We start from the raw sequence: 16,229 nt of genomic DNA on the forward strand, positions 1-16,229 counted from the left end.
ATGCAGGGGACGCGGGTCGTGCCCCGGTCCGGGAAGATCCCACATGCCGCGGAGCGGCTGGGCCCATAAGCCACGGCCGCTGAGCCTGCACGTCCGGAGCCTGTGCTTCCGCAACGGGAGAGGCCACAACAGGGAGAGGCCCGCGAACCGCAAGAAAAGAAAGAAAAAAAAAAAACTACGCTAAGAAGCTGATTGTCACAGGGAACTACCTTTGTGTCAAGCTGAATGTAGCATTTGAAGAAGCCAATTACAATGAGAAAGGTTCCGTACCTCAGCAATACTGATATTCAGTTGTGGAATTACCTGCCCAGGTAGTATTCCCAGCCATTGTTGTCTTGATGAAATGAATTGCATTTTGTGGAAGCTGAGCTATTCGGACCATTACTTCCACGGTGAGGAAACATTTTTGAAAAGTTCTTCAATAATAAGAAAAACATGAACTAAACAGGTAGATGTAATAGAGTGGAACAAATTACCTATCATGATAAATTTGCTAGCAGTCCCTTCCTTGAAAAGGTATTTGTATGTGTTATTTGCATTCCTTTCTGTATACTTAAAGGCCATATTATGAAAGTAGTACATTCTCATACAAATTTGGAAATTGTTGAAAATAATTAAGAAAAGAATCACCAACCTATTCATGGACAATCCCTGTCAACATTTTTTATGTATATCTTTTGATTTCCTGTGCATATTAAAACATCATTGCAGTATGTATGTATTGCTTTTTATCCTTTTGTCTGGCTTTTCTAGAATTTCACCTAAAGGAAATATGTAGTCTTTTGTGTCTGGCTTCTCTCACTTAACATAAGACTCTTGAGAACATCTATGCTATTGCTGAACAATATTTCATTGTAAGGATATACCACTAATAGTTTATCCCTTCATCAGTTGATGGGTATTTGAGTTCTTTCCAGTTTTTGACAGTTATTAATACGAATAAAGCAGCTCTGAACTTGAGTACAACTCTTTGTATGGTCACATTTTCATTTCTCTTGGATAAGTACTTAGGAGTGGAATTCCTGGGCCATATTGTATGTGTGTATTTGAATTGATAAAAAAACTGCCAATTTATTTTCCAAAGTGACAGTTCTATTCTGCATCCCCACAAGCCATGCATAAGAATCTAGTTGCTCGACATCTTCACCAACACTTGGCATCTTCTGTTTTTAGAAAATTTTCTTTCTTTTAGCCATTCTAGTGGGTATCTAGTGGTTTTAATGAACATTTTTCTAATGACTATTGATGTTGAAAATTTTCATGTGCTTATTTGTCTTCCTTGTGTCTTCTTTAATATCTTTTGCCTTTTTTATTGGATTGTTTGCTTTTCTTATGGAGTTATAAGAATTTTTAATATAGTCTGAATATAAGTCCTTTATCAGATATATGTTCTGCAAATATTTTCTCACAATCTGTAGCCAACCTTTTCATTTTCTTAGCAGTACCTTTTGAATAGCAAATTTAGCAAATATTTTCAGTTTTGATGAAGTCTATTCTATCAAGTTTTTCTTTTTGAGTCCCAGTTTAAAAATATTTGCCTAACCTAAAGTCGGTAAGATTTTCTTCTAGAAGTTGGATAATTTTAGGTTTTATATTTGAATGTATAATCCATTTTTGAAATAATTTTTAGATGTGACGTGAGTCAAGTTTTACCTTTTTACATATGGATATTCAATTTTTTTCTTACACCAGTATTGGCAAACAAAAAACCAAATGGCTATAGATATGTGAGTCTCTCTGTGGATTCTTTATTGCATCCGTGTAATTTTCTACGTTGACACCATAGTACACGTTCTTACTGTAGCTTTTCAATAAGTCTTGAAATCAGGCCATGTTAGTCCTCTAAATTTGTTGTTTTTCCAGCATTATTTTGGTTATTCTAGGTACTTTGTATTTATGCATGAACTTTAGAACCAGTTTTTGAACTTTGTCAAAAAAGGATTTTTATCCAGAATGTAAGAGGGACTCTCAATATGAATATGTTTTTTACCTGGAGTGGGGCTGGAGCACCTTTCAAGCTTATCCTCTATTCCTTTAGCACTTCTGTCCAATGCAACTCTAGGTTGTTTGTACAAATATGCTCATTATGTTAGAAGTCCTAGCCTATTTCAGATAGTTCTTAAAACATTTAGAAATGTGAGTACACTTTTGATGCTGAGTCCTCGATCCTGCAAGTAATGGGGCATGTCAGGCCATAAGGCAATCAGGATCCCAGTGTGTCACATTAAAAATAGGATGGGTCTTTTTGAGCAGATGCCAGATCTAGATTCTGCTAATCATTGCTGCAACCAGAAGTCAAAGGATTCTTTCTTGCACAGGATGTACAAAGAACTGCAGTTCTTGTAGCCACAACGTGGATATACCCAGAGCACTCATTATCAGCCTTGAGAATATAGCACAGTGTTACAATGTCCTGGCCTTCATGGCGGCAGCTGTGGGTATGGTCCTCTCTAAACTGAACCTTTGTTCCTCATTATATTTATATTGTTCCAGAACTTGGATCCATTTTTTAAGCCATCTTTTTTTTAGTGCTTCTCTCTTGTTGGATTCTTTTCCTACAGATAGAAGTGACCAGTTTTTTTTTAGATTTTATGCCGTGCTCTGTTTAGAATGCGTATTTTCAGGCATATATCATATTTGTCGATCAGATCTTGACAATTAAAAGGCATTTAAATGATTAGATTCTGATTATCAAAATTCAAGCCCTTGAAATAGGACGCCTGAGCTAATGCATTCCACATTCCAGCATCTCATTTGCCGATCAATGTATTCATCAGAATCAGTGATGAGAGCATATTATATACTTGTCAAAGTAAACTTATTAAAAATACATTAGTTCTAAATAAAATCTTGTATTGATTTGTCATTTGTTTTATTAATAGAAAATTTTACACCTGCTCTCAAATCCTCAAATCAAAAGGTATCTGTTTCTCAAACAGATTGAAGTTCAATGATGAGTACAATTCCTCTGTGTGTGTGGGCGAGAGGATACTAGCTCATCAGCATGCACCACTGGCATGCCTTACGTTCAGAAAAACAAAGATGAGAGCAGCTATGGAGAGCAATTGATATTCCTGCACAGGTTGGAGTTGATATGCAAATGGTAAACACAATGTTACCATTCTCAGGAAGCTATATGAAATCACACCAGCAGAGGTTTGATACTGTATTTCCTTCTGTTTTAGCTCTGTTGTCATTTCAGAAACTGTGAAACTAAGAATCTCTAAGAGATGTATTAAGGGATTCCAGCCCCCAGCAGAGAACTATGTAACAATTAGCAACCACAGGAAAAGTAAACAATAAAGCATGTAACAATACAAGGAGGGTATTATAAAATGGATTTACAAATGCTGTGTGGTATTAGTTTAGTATGACTTTGTTACTCACTATTATTAACATAGTGCTTACCGACCTTTTAAGATAATGTATAAAATGAACTGGTCTAGAGCTAATTAGGTAATAGTTTCTTTTTTTTTTTTTGCGGTATGTGGGCCTCTCCCTGTTGTGGCCTCTCCCATTGCGGAGCACAGGCTCCGGACGCGCAAGCCTAGCGGCCATGGCTCACGGGCCCAGCCGCTCCGCGGCATGTGGGATCTTCCCGAACCGGGGCACGAACCCGTGTCCCCTGCATCGGCAGGCAGACTCTCAACCACTGCGCCACCAGGGAAGCCCAAGTCCTTCCCTTTATTAGGAAAGAAAAATCTTTAAGTAGCTTGTCCAGTTCCTTTGTGTTTGTGTTTGTGAGAAGCTCTTGCAGACTTTCTCTTAAGCTCAGTGGCCTGATCAGGATCTCATGGGCACTGGTCGCATGGGCAACCTTAGCTTAAAGGAGGCTAGAAAGCCGGTATCCTGATTTTTTGTCTTTATAGGGGGAGGAAAGCAAGACAAGAGAAGGGGATTTGGGAATGGTTGTTGTGTCTGCCCCGACTGATCTTCTCATTTCTCTGTTTATTCAACCTTCAAGACAGGCCCACTGAACTTTTAGCTCTTAATCATTAGCTCTTCATAGTTTTGCTCCCTTATGCTCTTGGCTGTATTTTTCTGTGCATGCGTTTTTTTTCCTTAGTATTTCTCCATCACTGATGGGATAAAGTCCCAGTTCCAGATCATAGCATCTGAGACCCTTTGTGCATGGCCCCTACCCCCCACTCCAGCTACCTCAACTTCTGTTTCCTCAAAGACGCTGCTATTCCATCATGTGGACTCTCTTACTGTTTTCTAAAAGTGGCATTCTGTCTTCAGGCCCTTGTTGCCTCCAATACATAACATTTACCCATTATTCAAGATCATCTCAATCAATATTTCTTCTGGGAAGCTTTCCGAGAAGGCCATCCTTCTGGTTAGTACTGACCATGCTGCGTCATAATGATTTTTTCACATTCCTACACTCAAGGATTTCTTGGTCTAGTGGGACAAAGGGAGTTGGGAACAGTGCCTGGCACAGGGTAAGCATGTAAAAAATGTGCAGTGTAGGAAACTGAAAGCCTGAGGAAAATAACTATCTTTTAGTTTTTCCCTCGCAACAGCCTAACACGGTTAATAATTAATGACCCAAGATAAGTTGCTAGAGCAAACTAATTTGATTAGTTGATTGAGCAAATGGGCAAAAACCATTTTTTAACCTTATAATATCAATTGAGATTAATACTGTTGTTAGCGCATCATTTTGGCTATTATATAAGTTACCAATTGCCCTGTTCACAATATAATGAACATGATAACTCTTTTCCTATCTCCTCTCCCAAGTATGTGCTTATGTGTGTTTGTGTGACTTTATTACCTGTATTTTTCTTTCTCTGCTTCTAATTTCTCCACCATTAGTAATGGCAGTTCCATATCCCTCATTGTTCATCTGTTCATGTCTGATTAATATTATCACCGGGTATAAGACTCGTCTCTGCCTCAGTGGAACAGGGGCGGTCTTTGTATAGAAAGCAAGGATAAATCTAAGTATTCTCACACAGAAGTCATTTAACATTCACAGCACTGACCTCTGGTAAGCAGATTTTGTGTGCAGTGCCATGAAGATTCATTGAGGGATGAAGAATTATTTTTTTTCCCACAATAAATAACCTGAAGACTACTTAGTTCCCTTACAGACTTTTCATTCCATTAAAAAATGACAATACTGAATTCACATCACTTAATACATACTAATATGGATCTCAGAAAATTCTCAGATTCGTTTTACTCTTTCCCACAGGATTTGAGCATCTACAGAGCATCTGTAGAAGTTGACAGAGACTGACCATCATGTAATACTGGTGAGTTGGCTGGCTTGCTAGGAGAAAAGAGTCTCTTCAGTATAAGAAGGGGCATCTGAATCCTGACAGAGATAAAGATTTAAAAAAAATTATATCTTTAGTTACATATTTATTTGTATTGAGATATAATTGACATATAACCTTGTATTGGTTTTAAGTGTACAGTATAATGATTTGATGATTTGCAATGATTTATATATTGCAAAATGATTACCACAATAAGTTTAGTTAACATCCATCACCACACATAGTTACAATTCTTTTTCTTCTTTTTGGTGATGAGAACTTCTAAGATCTATTCTCTCTTCAACTTTCAAATATATAATATTGTTAATTATAGTCACCATGCTATACATTACATCTCTAGGAATTACTTATCTTATAACTGGAAGTTTATACATTTTGATCACCTTTACCTTTTCTTACATTCTCCTCTTTATTTTTATATTCATAATATTCATACACTTTTATGTTTGAGCATCTTGGAAATACAAGCCTGTGAAATGGGGCTCACTTAGACAGGACCATATTAGATAGTAAAAACAACAACCAAAACACCTCTTCCGCCTGTTGATTTACTTTGGGCCATTTACAGAACAAAATTGGGAAGCAGGTGAAGTTTTACTATCCTTATTCTTTCAGTAAACACTTATTTAGTGGTCACTGGAAAAAAAAAAAACACATCCTCTGGGGATTAGTCAGATGTGAGATTGAAGCCATGTATTGGTTGCATGACTTTGGGGAAGTTGTTTAGCTATTTAGAACCTTGGTTCCTACATCTAAAAAAGGACTGGTAACCCTTATCTTAAGGGTTGTGAGGCTGGGACACACAAGGTAAGTACTCAATAAATAATGGCCATTACTCTTAGTATCATTACTGCTGTTACTGGCTCTAACGTGCCTCAAGAACCATGTGAGATAAGGCACAGCCCTTCCTCAAAGGAGCTTTTTACTTTACTTGGGGTAAGAAGACCAAAAACAACGAATAATACCATGATACAGCATAATTCTAGGGCAGTAATAAAGGTATAAACAAAACGTTACAAGATGAGACAATGGGTAAATTTGGACCACATGGAGACATCAGAAAAAACTCCATGACGAGGAAGAATCTGTGATGAGCCTTAAGAAATGAGCAGGCTCTTAGCAGAGAAAGGGGGAAAGGGACTGATTGGCATTACCCCAGCCTGCTCTTCCTTTAACCTGTATATGCTTACAATGGCTTCCACTACATTCTTCCTCCTTTTTGTACCCAGTACCTGCCTCCGAAAACAATACAAGACTATTGTTTGAGGGGAAGCACTCTGTTATTACATTTGTGTGTAACTCTTGTGTGGAAGTCATGTGGAAGGTTGTATGGTTAAAAGGTACTGTTGTTTTGTGTTCTGTTTGTAAAGGGCAGGGACCTACTGGAATTAAGTGAGAACCAGTCACCTTGAAAGGAGTGTCTCAGGCTGGACAGCCAGAAACCAGAGAGTCAAATCCAGGGCAGCTGCAGGATGATTCTCTTGGATTTACGCATGAACTTAACCAGATATTGGCGAGGTACTCTCCTTACAGAATAGGGTGGGTATGGGGAGTTAGGAATCCCAAGCAACTTAACCTGCAAGCTGTGGGCATCCTTTGGGGCTCTGCGTGATCCAGGTGTATGCACCTAAGGTCCTGCACACCTGGGTTTGGAGTCCAGCTTTGCCATTTACCAACGGTTGATCTTGGGCGAGTTATTAAATCTCTCTGCATCTTGTTGTACCATTTATAAAGCGTGAAAAATAAAAGCTCCCTTATATGATTGATGTGAGAATGAAAGGACATAGCTCCTAGGCATGGAAACCTTCTAGACAAAGAGTCCTAGACTGTTCGTTCTCTTTCTTCCTTCCATTTCTTGTTTCCTCCATTTCCCTTGCCCTCACCAGCATTGAACTTTAATACAGAATAAAGACTTGAGTATTCTAGTCAGTATCAGCTATGCTAAGAGACACTGAGAAAAGAGGTTTTAGTCATGCGTGGCCTAGAATATCAAAGGGGAGCATGGCGTTTCTGGGGGTCAGCATGGGGGTGGCTATGGAAACTGAAAGAAGAGAACTTCAAAGAGGTGAAACTCTGGTGAAGGGTGAGGTGAGGGAGAACCAACACCCCGAGAGGCCAGCCTTCTTCACTAGGATACTGTTCTTCCAGTGCTGAGTTCTAACAGCTCTACATTGTAATAAGGAGGAGCTACCCCCCTACGGATATCCATCCCTTAATATAAAAATGAGTAAACACATAGCTCCTTCCCAGTGACATTTTGAAATGAAAAACTTTGCCCCATGTGAAAGGAATTTTAGGAATTCTTAGGCAGTTTGGGAAAATTTCAGGGAGCAGGGGATGAGGACAGGCTTGGGTGACAGGGACATTTACTCTAGTCACTGGACTTAGAAGTTAGACATTACTTGACCTAAATATAAGTGGCTTTACCGTGGTGGGCAGAAGACCAGAAATTCCTGTACTTAAATTGCTCAGTCTCATTCGAGGAGCCATGATGAATGATATACGCTAGCTAATTTGAGTGTCTTCTTACAGCCTGGCCTAATAATACTCTAACCGACATCATCATCTCTCAGTATTTAATTCTTCTTTACTTGGGTCTGCAAATGCAAAGTGAAAAAGAGAAATGAGACCAAAATGCTATTCGGCACAAATATGTGAAGCTAAAGTGGATTGTGGCCCAAATGATCCAGAACATTGTCTCAATTCTCTGTCTTTTTAGCCCAATGGAGACAAGCTGTTGCCCTAATGGGAAATTAGGAATCAAGATGGCGCTAAACCTGGTTTGGAACTTGAAATGTGAAAATCACGGCTCTTTAGGGAGGAAAGCTGTATTAAAATTCAACTTCTGTTTGACACATATATATCTTAGTTTCATGTTTGTGATGGCCATCTCGCAAGCAATGTGCACATACCGTTCTAAATAACTAGACATAGGTGGTCTGCAAATGTTTGTGAGGGGATCACTTTTAGTTCTGTAAATGGTACTTATGGATGTATGACAAATCTGTTGGGTTAGAGTTAGGAGGCCAACTGATTTGCAGTGATGCATGCATTGCTCTCAAAGTGAAAATCCTCGGCAGTGCTGAATGTACTTGGTCTTAATGCTTGTCTCACTAGTGACACTGGTGAGACAGATAAAAGGATGGTATTGAGAGAAGCGTGACATGAGACAGATATGTAGAAATATTGTTGCTTTTTGATGTTAGTAATACTGTCCACAGGTCATTGTCTGCAAAAGCACTGACTCAACTCAAACTCACCAATAGTATCAGGAGAATTCTGGTCTCTCAGAATTAGCATTTAGGATATTTGCCTCATGGTTGAATGTCTTAAGTTGGAATTTAGGTAAGTTTTAAAAGCTGGAGACTTTTCTGAGATAGATACAATAACATTTTCAAGTCCACGGTTAAACAGTGGTCACTACACATCATATTCCAGGTCGGCTGAACTAGTGTCGTAAACAGCGTCAGCATCACCTCTGTATTCTAAGCCATGCTAATTGTGTCGTGCCGTTGAATGTTCATTTCTGAGTTCAGTATTCTCTTTGCCTTCCTTTGCTTTTAGAATGCACACGTACAAATTGTCAAAATCTTTCTCATTCTGTTATTCATTCTATTTCATTATGAAGTCTATTGGAACCAAAAATATGCCATTGTTGTTGTGATCAAAACAACTGGTTCCACATCTGGATAGTTACATCAGTCTTTCATGCAGGTGGAGGTGGAGGCTGAGTGAGTGGGTAAACCTATGCAATGAGAAATGTGTATGTGTATGTAATCAGATGCACATCTCACAACCAACAAATAAAAAAACCACATCTAAAAGAGAAAGAAAAGAAATGACCCATGTCTTGGTCAGTGCTAACTTTACCTATTTCTGCTGACTGCATTGTTTAAACTCTCTGCGAGAAAGCTCTGCCCCCAAGAATTGCTCAATACCCAGCACAGAGGACATTGTAACGGAAAAACCTACCACATCGACCCCTGCTGAGGGGGTTGAGTCTAGCAGCAAAAAATGATAGTATTGATAGTCAGTATCTCCGTATCATCCTCATATAGTCATTGCTTCCTTTGTTAGATAACAAACAAGGCAAATTTCTGGATACATCTCTGAAGTTCTAGAAGGCTTTTCAGGGTGATGCAAGGTTGAAAACAAATGCACAGTTGGCAATCAAGGAGAATGGAAAAACAAGAACGAAATGAATGAATGAACGTGACAGAGTGCTGTCCGTAGTCAGGAAAGGAAAGCAATTCATATGAGCTTTAATTTCATGCCAGCTTCTATGTCAAGTTCCTTTCATTCATTTCACATAATCTTCACTACAACCAGGAAACGAGGCACGGAGAGGTTAAGCACCTGTCTGGCGTCATATAGCCAATAAGTGGATCGTCCGATCTGCTGACTTCTTCACTTCAATCCAACTGCCTACCCGTAGTTTAGGGTTGGCATTTATATAGTTGATTTCATGCAGTACCTGACAGTAACACAACAGATGTAATGTTCTTGGATCACAACAAAAAGTCAATGAAGTTTCCTTCTGGTTCTATCTGCTAGGAAGTTATCACTGAGTGTCAGGGTTTACCTATCAGAGACATCAGTGAGCATGTAATAGGAAAATTTCACCTGTTGCAAAAAGCAACAAATGAAAATGGTCAAACTGGGAAGAGTGGTTTCTTTGTGTTATGTTAGAAGGTCAGAAGTGCCAGCATGTCCTTAGTGAGCTCTGCCATTTGAATGTCTTTCAATAACATCGGCAGGTCATTGTATTTCAACGATTACTTCTTTCTAAGCAGTGCATGGTATAGTCGTTGAAATACCCTTATTAATTCCAGGCAAGTTTACCGTTATTTCGGAGTTTTTCCTTGTTCTATTTGATATTTCCTAATTAAGAATACCAATATGCAGTTTATATATAGCATTTCATATTTACTCCATAGCATAACTTACTATGAATAGTATATTTTCAGCTAGACCCTCCTCCATGTCTATCATGTAAAACAAACAAAAAATCATAAGAAGAAAAATATGCTGGCAATGTGATCATTTTCATTAACAGTGGGCCTCTCTGCTTCTGTGTGATTGAGATGCAGTCCGTTTCTGTTGCACCTCTCATTTACTTCCAGGAAACAGTCCCAGTTGTCTAAAGAGTCAACACCTTCTGACAGGCACCATCTGGTCAGCCATTCATTAACTCCCACGGTGCTGCCTGTGAATTTGCCTCTCTCCCTGTGACCAGTGACACTGTTGAGAGCTGTTGTGGCTTAAAGCAATATTGCTTCCTTATCTGGATCATCCAGGCATCACCAACCATGAGTCCTACAGGCAGTGTCCTACCTGGCATGTGGTTTTGTTATATCACTAAATGTAATACTTAATGACATTTTGGAAATTTAAAGTTGATTACAAATAGCAAAAGAATTAAAGTTTTGAAGAGCGAGTAGCTCATCAATGATGAAAATTTTTGTTTGGTTTGAGGATGGAAAACAATGTAGAAAATTCTTCTTTGGGAGTACTTTTTAAAAAAATTCATTAATTAATTTATTTATTTTATGTTTGGCTGTGTTGGGTCTTCGTTTCTGTGCGAGGGGTTTCTCTAGTTGCAGCGAGCGGGGTCCACTCTTCATCGCGATACACGGGCCTCTCGCTATCGCGGCCTCTCTTGTTGAGGAGCACAGGCTCCAGACGCGCAGGCTCAGTAATTGCGGCTCACGGGCCTAGCTGCTCTGCGGCATGTGGGATCCTCCCGGACCAGGGCTCGAACCCGTGTCCCCTGCATTGGCAGGCAGATTCTCAACCACTGCGCCACCAGGGAAGCCCATGGGAGTACATTTTTTGAGAGGTGATTAACAAATAGAGAATCATGAGTTAGATTCATTTTCAGCTTACACTTAAAAATCCCTTTCGCTTTCTTGCTGTTGTTTTTTACTTTTATTATTCAGTTTTTCTTGGTTTACATCCCTGTACTCAGAGGTCACATGGACTAATAGAACGAAGAGAGAACGTGAAGACACTGCAAGAATTTAAGTAACAACTTGTTACTGAATGTTTCTTAATTCTGGTTTTATCATTTGACAGTGGGACACAAGTCCCAAACCAGCTCTTCCAATCTCCCATAGTTTCTAAAGGGCACAGTTTCTATGAATATCAAGTAAATAAGCACGTGAAAAAAATAGATACTTTTCCACTGAGCATCTATTTTGAGGTACATAATATTACAGATGTTGGGGTACCAAAGTATAAGACAACTGGCCCACAAGGAGCTTGCAGTTCAGTTGGAGGGATGGACACAGAAACAAACAAAATGTGACAAACCATTAAGATTCCCCGAATCATCAAGGTCTGAGGAGCCCTGATAATATGAGAGGAATCCCACAGAGCGGGAGGGGGTCTTCTGGGCAGAGGGGACAGCATGTGGAAGAACGGAGATGAGATAATATGGTCCTTTTGAAACCTTTAAATAATTAAGACAATAACAGTTTTGGCAGAGGACCTGGCAAGACCTGGGCTATAAGAAGGGTCTGGTTCATGAACAGTTATGTATGCCATGCACAGCCATTGGCTTCTACCCTGTGGACAACAGGAAGGTGTCGGGGAGTTTTAAACAGGGGCATGAGATGATTGGAAATGACGTGAATGACTGTCGAGGGATGTTTGAGGAACGATTCGAGGGGACTGAGCCCGGATGTCAGAAACCCAGAAAAGAGTCTAGTACTTGCTAGAGATGCTGAGAAAGGAACTAGAAGAGTGGCAGTGAAGGTAAAGAGGAAGGGAACCATCAGAGGAATCGAGTATGCAAGAGCAAGGCTCGTGGTCATTGTAATTAATCCAGAAGATCCAGTGTCAGATAAATGTTCCCTCATGTCTCAGGCTCATGTGTTTTGAATTCATTTTTTTCCCCTTCTAGTTTTCATATAGGGAAGATTTTCTTATTTATTTTGTAAGAGTTGTTTGATCCATCACGAGTTTTGGAAGGATTCTTCTGAAATTTTCGATGCCAAGAACGTTGCCAAGAACATCACATTTATAGAGTAATTCTCCTCCCGAACTTTGAGCTCTATGAGAGGTAGGAACTAGGTTCTCTTATCCTTTGTTGTATCCTGAGCACAGTGTCTGCCACATCATAGATGCTCAATAACTTCTTATTGAATGCATCAACGATCAATTCTGTAGTGCCACACAAACAAGATGCTCTGATAATCATAATAGTAGAAAACATTTGTAGAGTTCTTCCCCCCCCCCCCCTTTTTTTAAAATTTGGTTGCGTTGGGTCTTAGTTGTGGCTTATGGGCTCCTTAGTTGCGGCTCGCCAGCTCCTTTGTTGTGGCATGCGAACTCTTAGTTACAGCATGTGGGATCTACTTCCCTGACCAGGGATTTAACCTGGGCCCCCTGCATTGGGAGTGCAGAGTCTTAACCACTGTGCCACCAGGGAAGTCCCTAGAGTTCTTATAAGTACCATGCACTGGGATAAATGTTCTTTGTGTGCATTGTCTGATTTAATCCTTATAGCAACACTTTGTGGGTGTTGTTCTTATTCCCATTATGCAGATGAGGGACGTGAACCTTAGAAGTTACACAGCTGGTGAGTGGCAAAGCCTTGGCTCCAATCCTGGGTTGTTTAAAGGCAAAAATCCGTGCTCTAAACCACTATGCTGGATTTAATGACCCCTTGAATGATGTGAATTCTGAAAATGACAATTTAAATAAGTTAATCCTTTCTTTGCTCCTTCCATTTCTATGTCTTTCATTCCTGGATTGTTCATATCATTTCTCAATACATATGCCTAGATTTTACAGGCATGGATGCTATCTTCCCTTCCCTCTCCCATGCCTTCTCTCCTTCCACTTTAAATGATGACATGTAGTCAAGGTATTGAAGCAAATGGGCTGAGTGGTTAGATATATGGGTCTCCATCCCAGTGGAGTGATGATCTTACACATTTTCCTCTCTAGCCTCTCTCGTGTGGTGTCTGAGTCTTCGTAGATGCCTCCACTTCATCTCTCTAGCTCCCCGTATTTAATTCCCCCTCCACCATCCCTACAGGTTGATGGCTAAGGTGTGGGTGTATGTAGCACTTGTAGGGAAAGTCAGGTAACAATAGATACTAGTAGTGATAAGAACAGCCAGCAAGGAAGGTCAGCTCCTTGAGGGTAGGGACGAGGTTTTATTTATCTTCTCTGTACATCACCTAGTTCACTCTCTGGCATGTAGAGGCACTTGATAAACATTTGCTGATATACCTAAATGTGTATATATGTATGTGAGCCATCTTACAAGAAAACTCACTGCCCTGTTTTATTTTCTGTGCAATGTAATCAACTCTCTTCTTTATACATAAATTCTTATACAGTATTCAACATCAATATGTTCAACACAGATCAATGAGCATTTTTTCCTTTCTCCTTTTGTGGTCTATCTCCTCCCTAATGAATTTATTCATTATAAACACGGTACCATTACAAAAACAAACCTTTTACAAGTAGCAATGCAGATATGGAGGTTTACTCCCCATTTTGGTCTCAAGATGAATAGCTGTACATACCATGTAGCTTTCTTGGTAAGCCATCTTTTCCTTTCAATGTGTCTCTTTCCTTCTTTTAAAGGCTAATGATGCAATATACATGATTTTAATTGCAGAATTTGGTAATGTACTCCAATTTTACAAATACTGTGGCTAGTCTTAAAAAAAAAAGAAAAACGTTTGACAATAACTTGCACTCTGCATTCAAGAATGTCTCTTATTTGTGATATCAATTCCCCTTGTGCTTTGGACTTTGTTTTTTTTCCATTTCACCTCCAAAATTACATTGAAAACATCTGCTAAGGACTTACTTAAACACCTAGTTAATGCTTTATAAAGCTCAGAGGTGCACCCATCTGTTCCGGGAGCATTCTCTTTTCTCAACAGCTATATCATATTTTCTACCTGTCTGACAGCTGGTTTTGTCTCAAAACTCTTAATTTCTCTCTATCAGTAGTATACACCTTACATTAAAGTTTATAACTGAATTTTCCTCATCTTGCTTTGCTCTGAACAATCAAGTTGTTTCCTTCTTTTTCTTACGTCTTACTTAAATCTTTCAGTGTTGTTTTAGTTTTTAGAGCCAAGATGTCCCTCCTTCAATCTTCGTAACCAAATCCAAGGCAGAATGTAGTTCTGATGGATTTCATCTCCAGCATCCTGGTCCTTGCACCACACCATCATGCTCCCCCCACAGCCCACCCTCAGGTACAGGACCCGACGCAAAGCCCTTTGGTTCACACCTGCTCCACAGCGATCATTGACACATCCTTACTAGGGAATGCGGGCCCATCCCAATATCACCCTCCATCATACCTCCTTGGAGTGTTTCAGCTCTCTCAGGAGTGATGCAGGAACCAATCCTCTGTGTCGCCTGACGGAGGGAAACCCATTTCCAGATCTTTCGATGGTCCCTTGGAAGCCCCCCCCCCCGCCATCTAGGCTGAGAGGACAGAGGAAGCTCTGTCTTCCCCTCCACCCCTTTCAGGTGGGCAGACTCAAGGCAACCACCTTCTCCACTGAGTCTCTTAACTGTTTCTCTCTCTCTCCCCTTTGTCCATCCTTTTTATATTTTCAAAATAAGTGATGGGGCTAAGGAGGTGCAGTACCAATTCTCAGAAATTTCTTTTGTAAACTCTGGGTGTGGGGAGCTGTTTCATACTCTTTAGGGTATCTGATATCTAAAGGGTATCAACACCTCACTTGAAGAGAGATATGAAGGGTCCTGATTTAACTTCCAGTGACACTCTCCTCACTGCATTATTTTGTGAGTGGCAGCAATTCAGATGCAGTAATTTGTGTTCTGCCCTTATTACAGAACATCAGATGGCATCTTGCAGCTATTTATCCCTTACATACTCAAAGATGAATTTACCCCATTGGCTTTTTTTTTTTTTTTTTAAACGCTCAAGCAGAGCTAACAATCCTCTCATTCTAGACCGCAGTCTTTCTGCCCAGAGCCTCCATATTGCCTTCCCAGGCTGCTCTGAGCTGCTTCCCAGGACTTCAGAATACTCTTTGCTCTGTATGCCCATTGGTATTTCTTCCTAATCATGAAAAAATTGTTGCTATTATTATTGTTGTTGTCATATGTGAGGAACCTAAGAATTAAATTCCCATTTACACCATTTTTTTTTCTGACATAAGAATACTAATTTCTTCAACCTTCTCTATACATGTCCTCTTCTATTTTTCTCCTGATTTCCACGAATATCCTCTAAGAGGCAGCTACACCTTGGTCTTCTTTCTTTTGCCTCATCAAGTAGAGAGGATGCTGGAAGGAAGAGGTACATCACACACTGCATACTGACTTAACCCTTAGAGAAGTTTATTTTGGACTGAAATTGGGGAGTTAAGAAAAGGCTTATCTGACTCAGATTTGCCATAGAACACTTGTTATATCCCTTGGTGTTTGATTCCTTCTCAAAATAGAGTTCCTGTGTCTCAGAAACCAAGCACAGTTTTCCATTTGGTCCTCAACCAAAGAAAATACTGTCAGTTCCAGGGAGTCAAATACAAGATTGTCTGTGCCAGTCCATTAAAAAAAAATTATTCAACTGCTATTATTAGTAGATGGCAGTTTCTAAGGGCAAATCCAAAGAATGAAAAAAAAAATGTGTGCAGTTACTTTGCGTTGATGTAGTCATGGTTATTTTTGTTTATCAAGGAGGAAAAAAAAAAAAAGCCTACTTCTTGTACGTTCTACGCACACACACGATGGGAGCCATATTTCTCTGTAAACAAGTGTGCCAAGAAAGCTAGCTGAAAAGCAAGGGCTAGTAATAGACCTGGACAGTTACCCTCTCGCTCTTCCTGTGCTCATGAGATTCTGGGTCCGTGGACTGGGAATTTTGCAGTTGCTTGGGCATCTGATGACCCATGGAATTTTAGGCAGGTGTTTCTCTGTGACCCGGTT

Source organism: Phocoena sinus, chromosome 11 (genome assembly GCF_008692025.1).
Source record: "Phocoena sinus isolate mPhoSin1 chromosome 11, mPhoSin1.pri, whole genome shotgun sequence".
NCBI lineage: Eukaryota > Metazoa > Chordata > Mammalia > Artiodactyla > Phocoenidae > Phocoena > Phocoena sinus.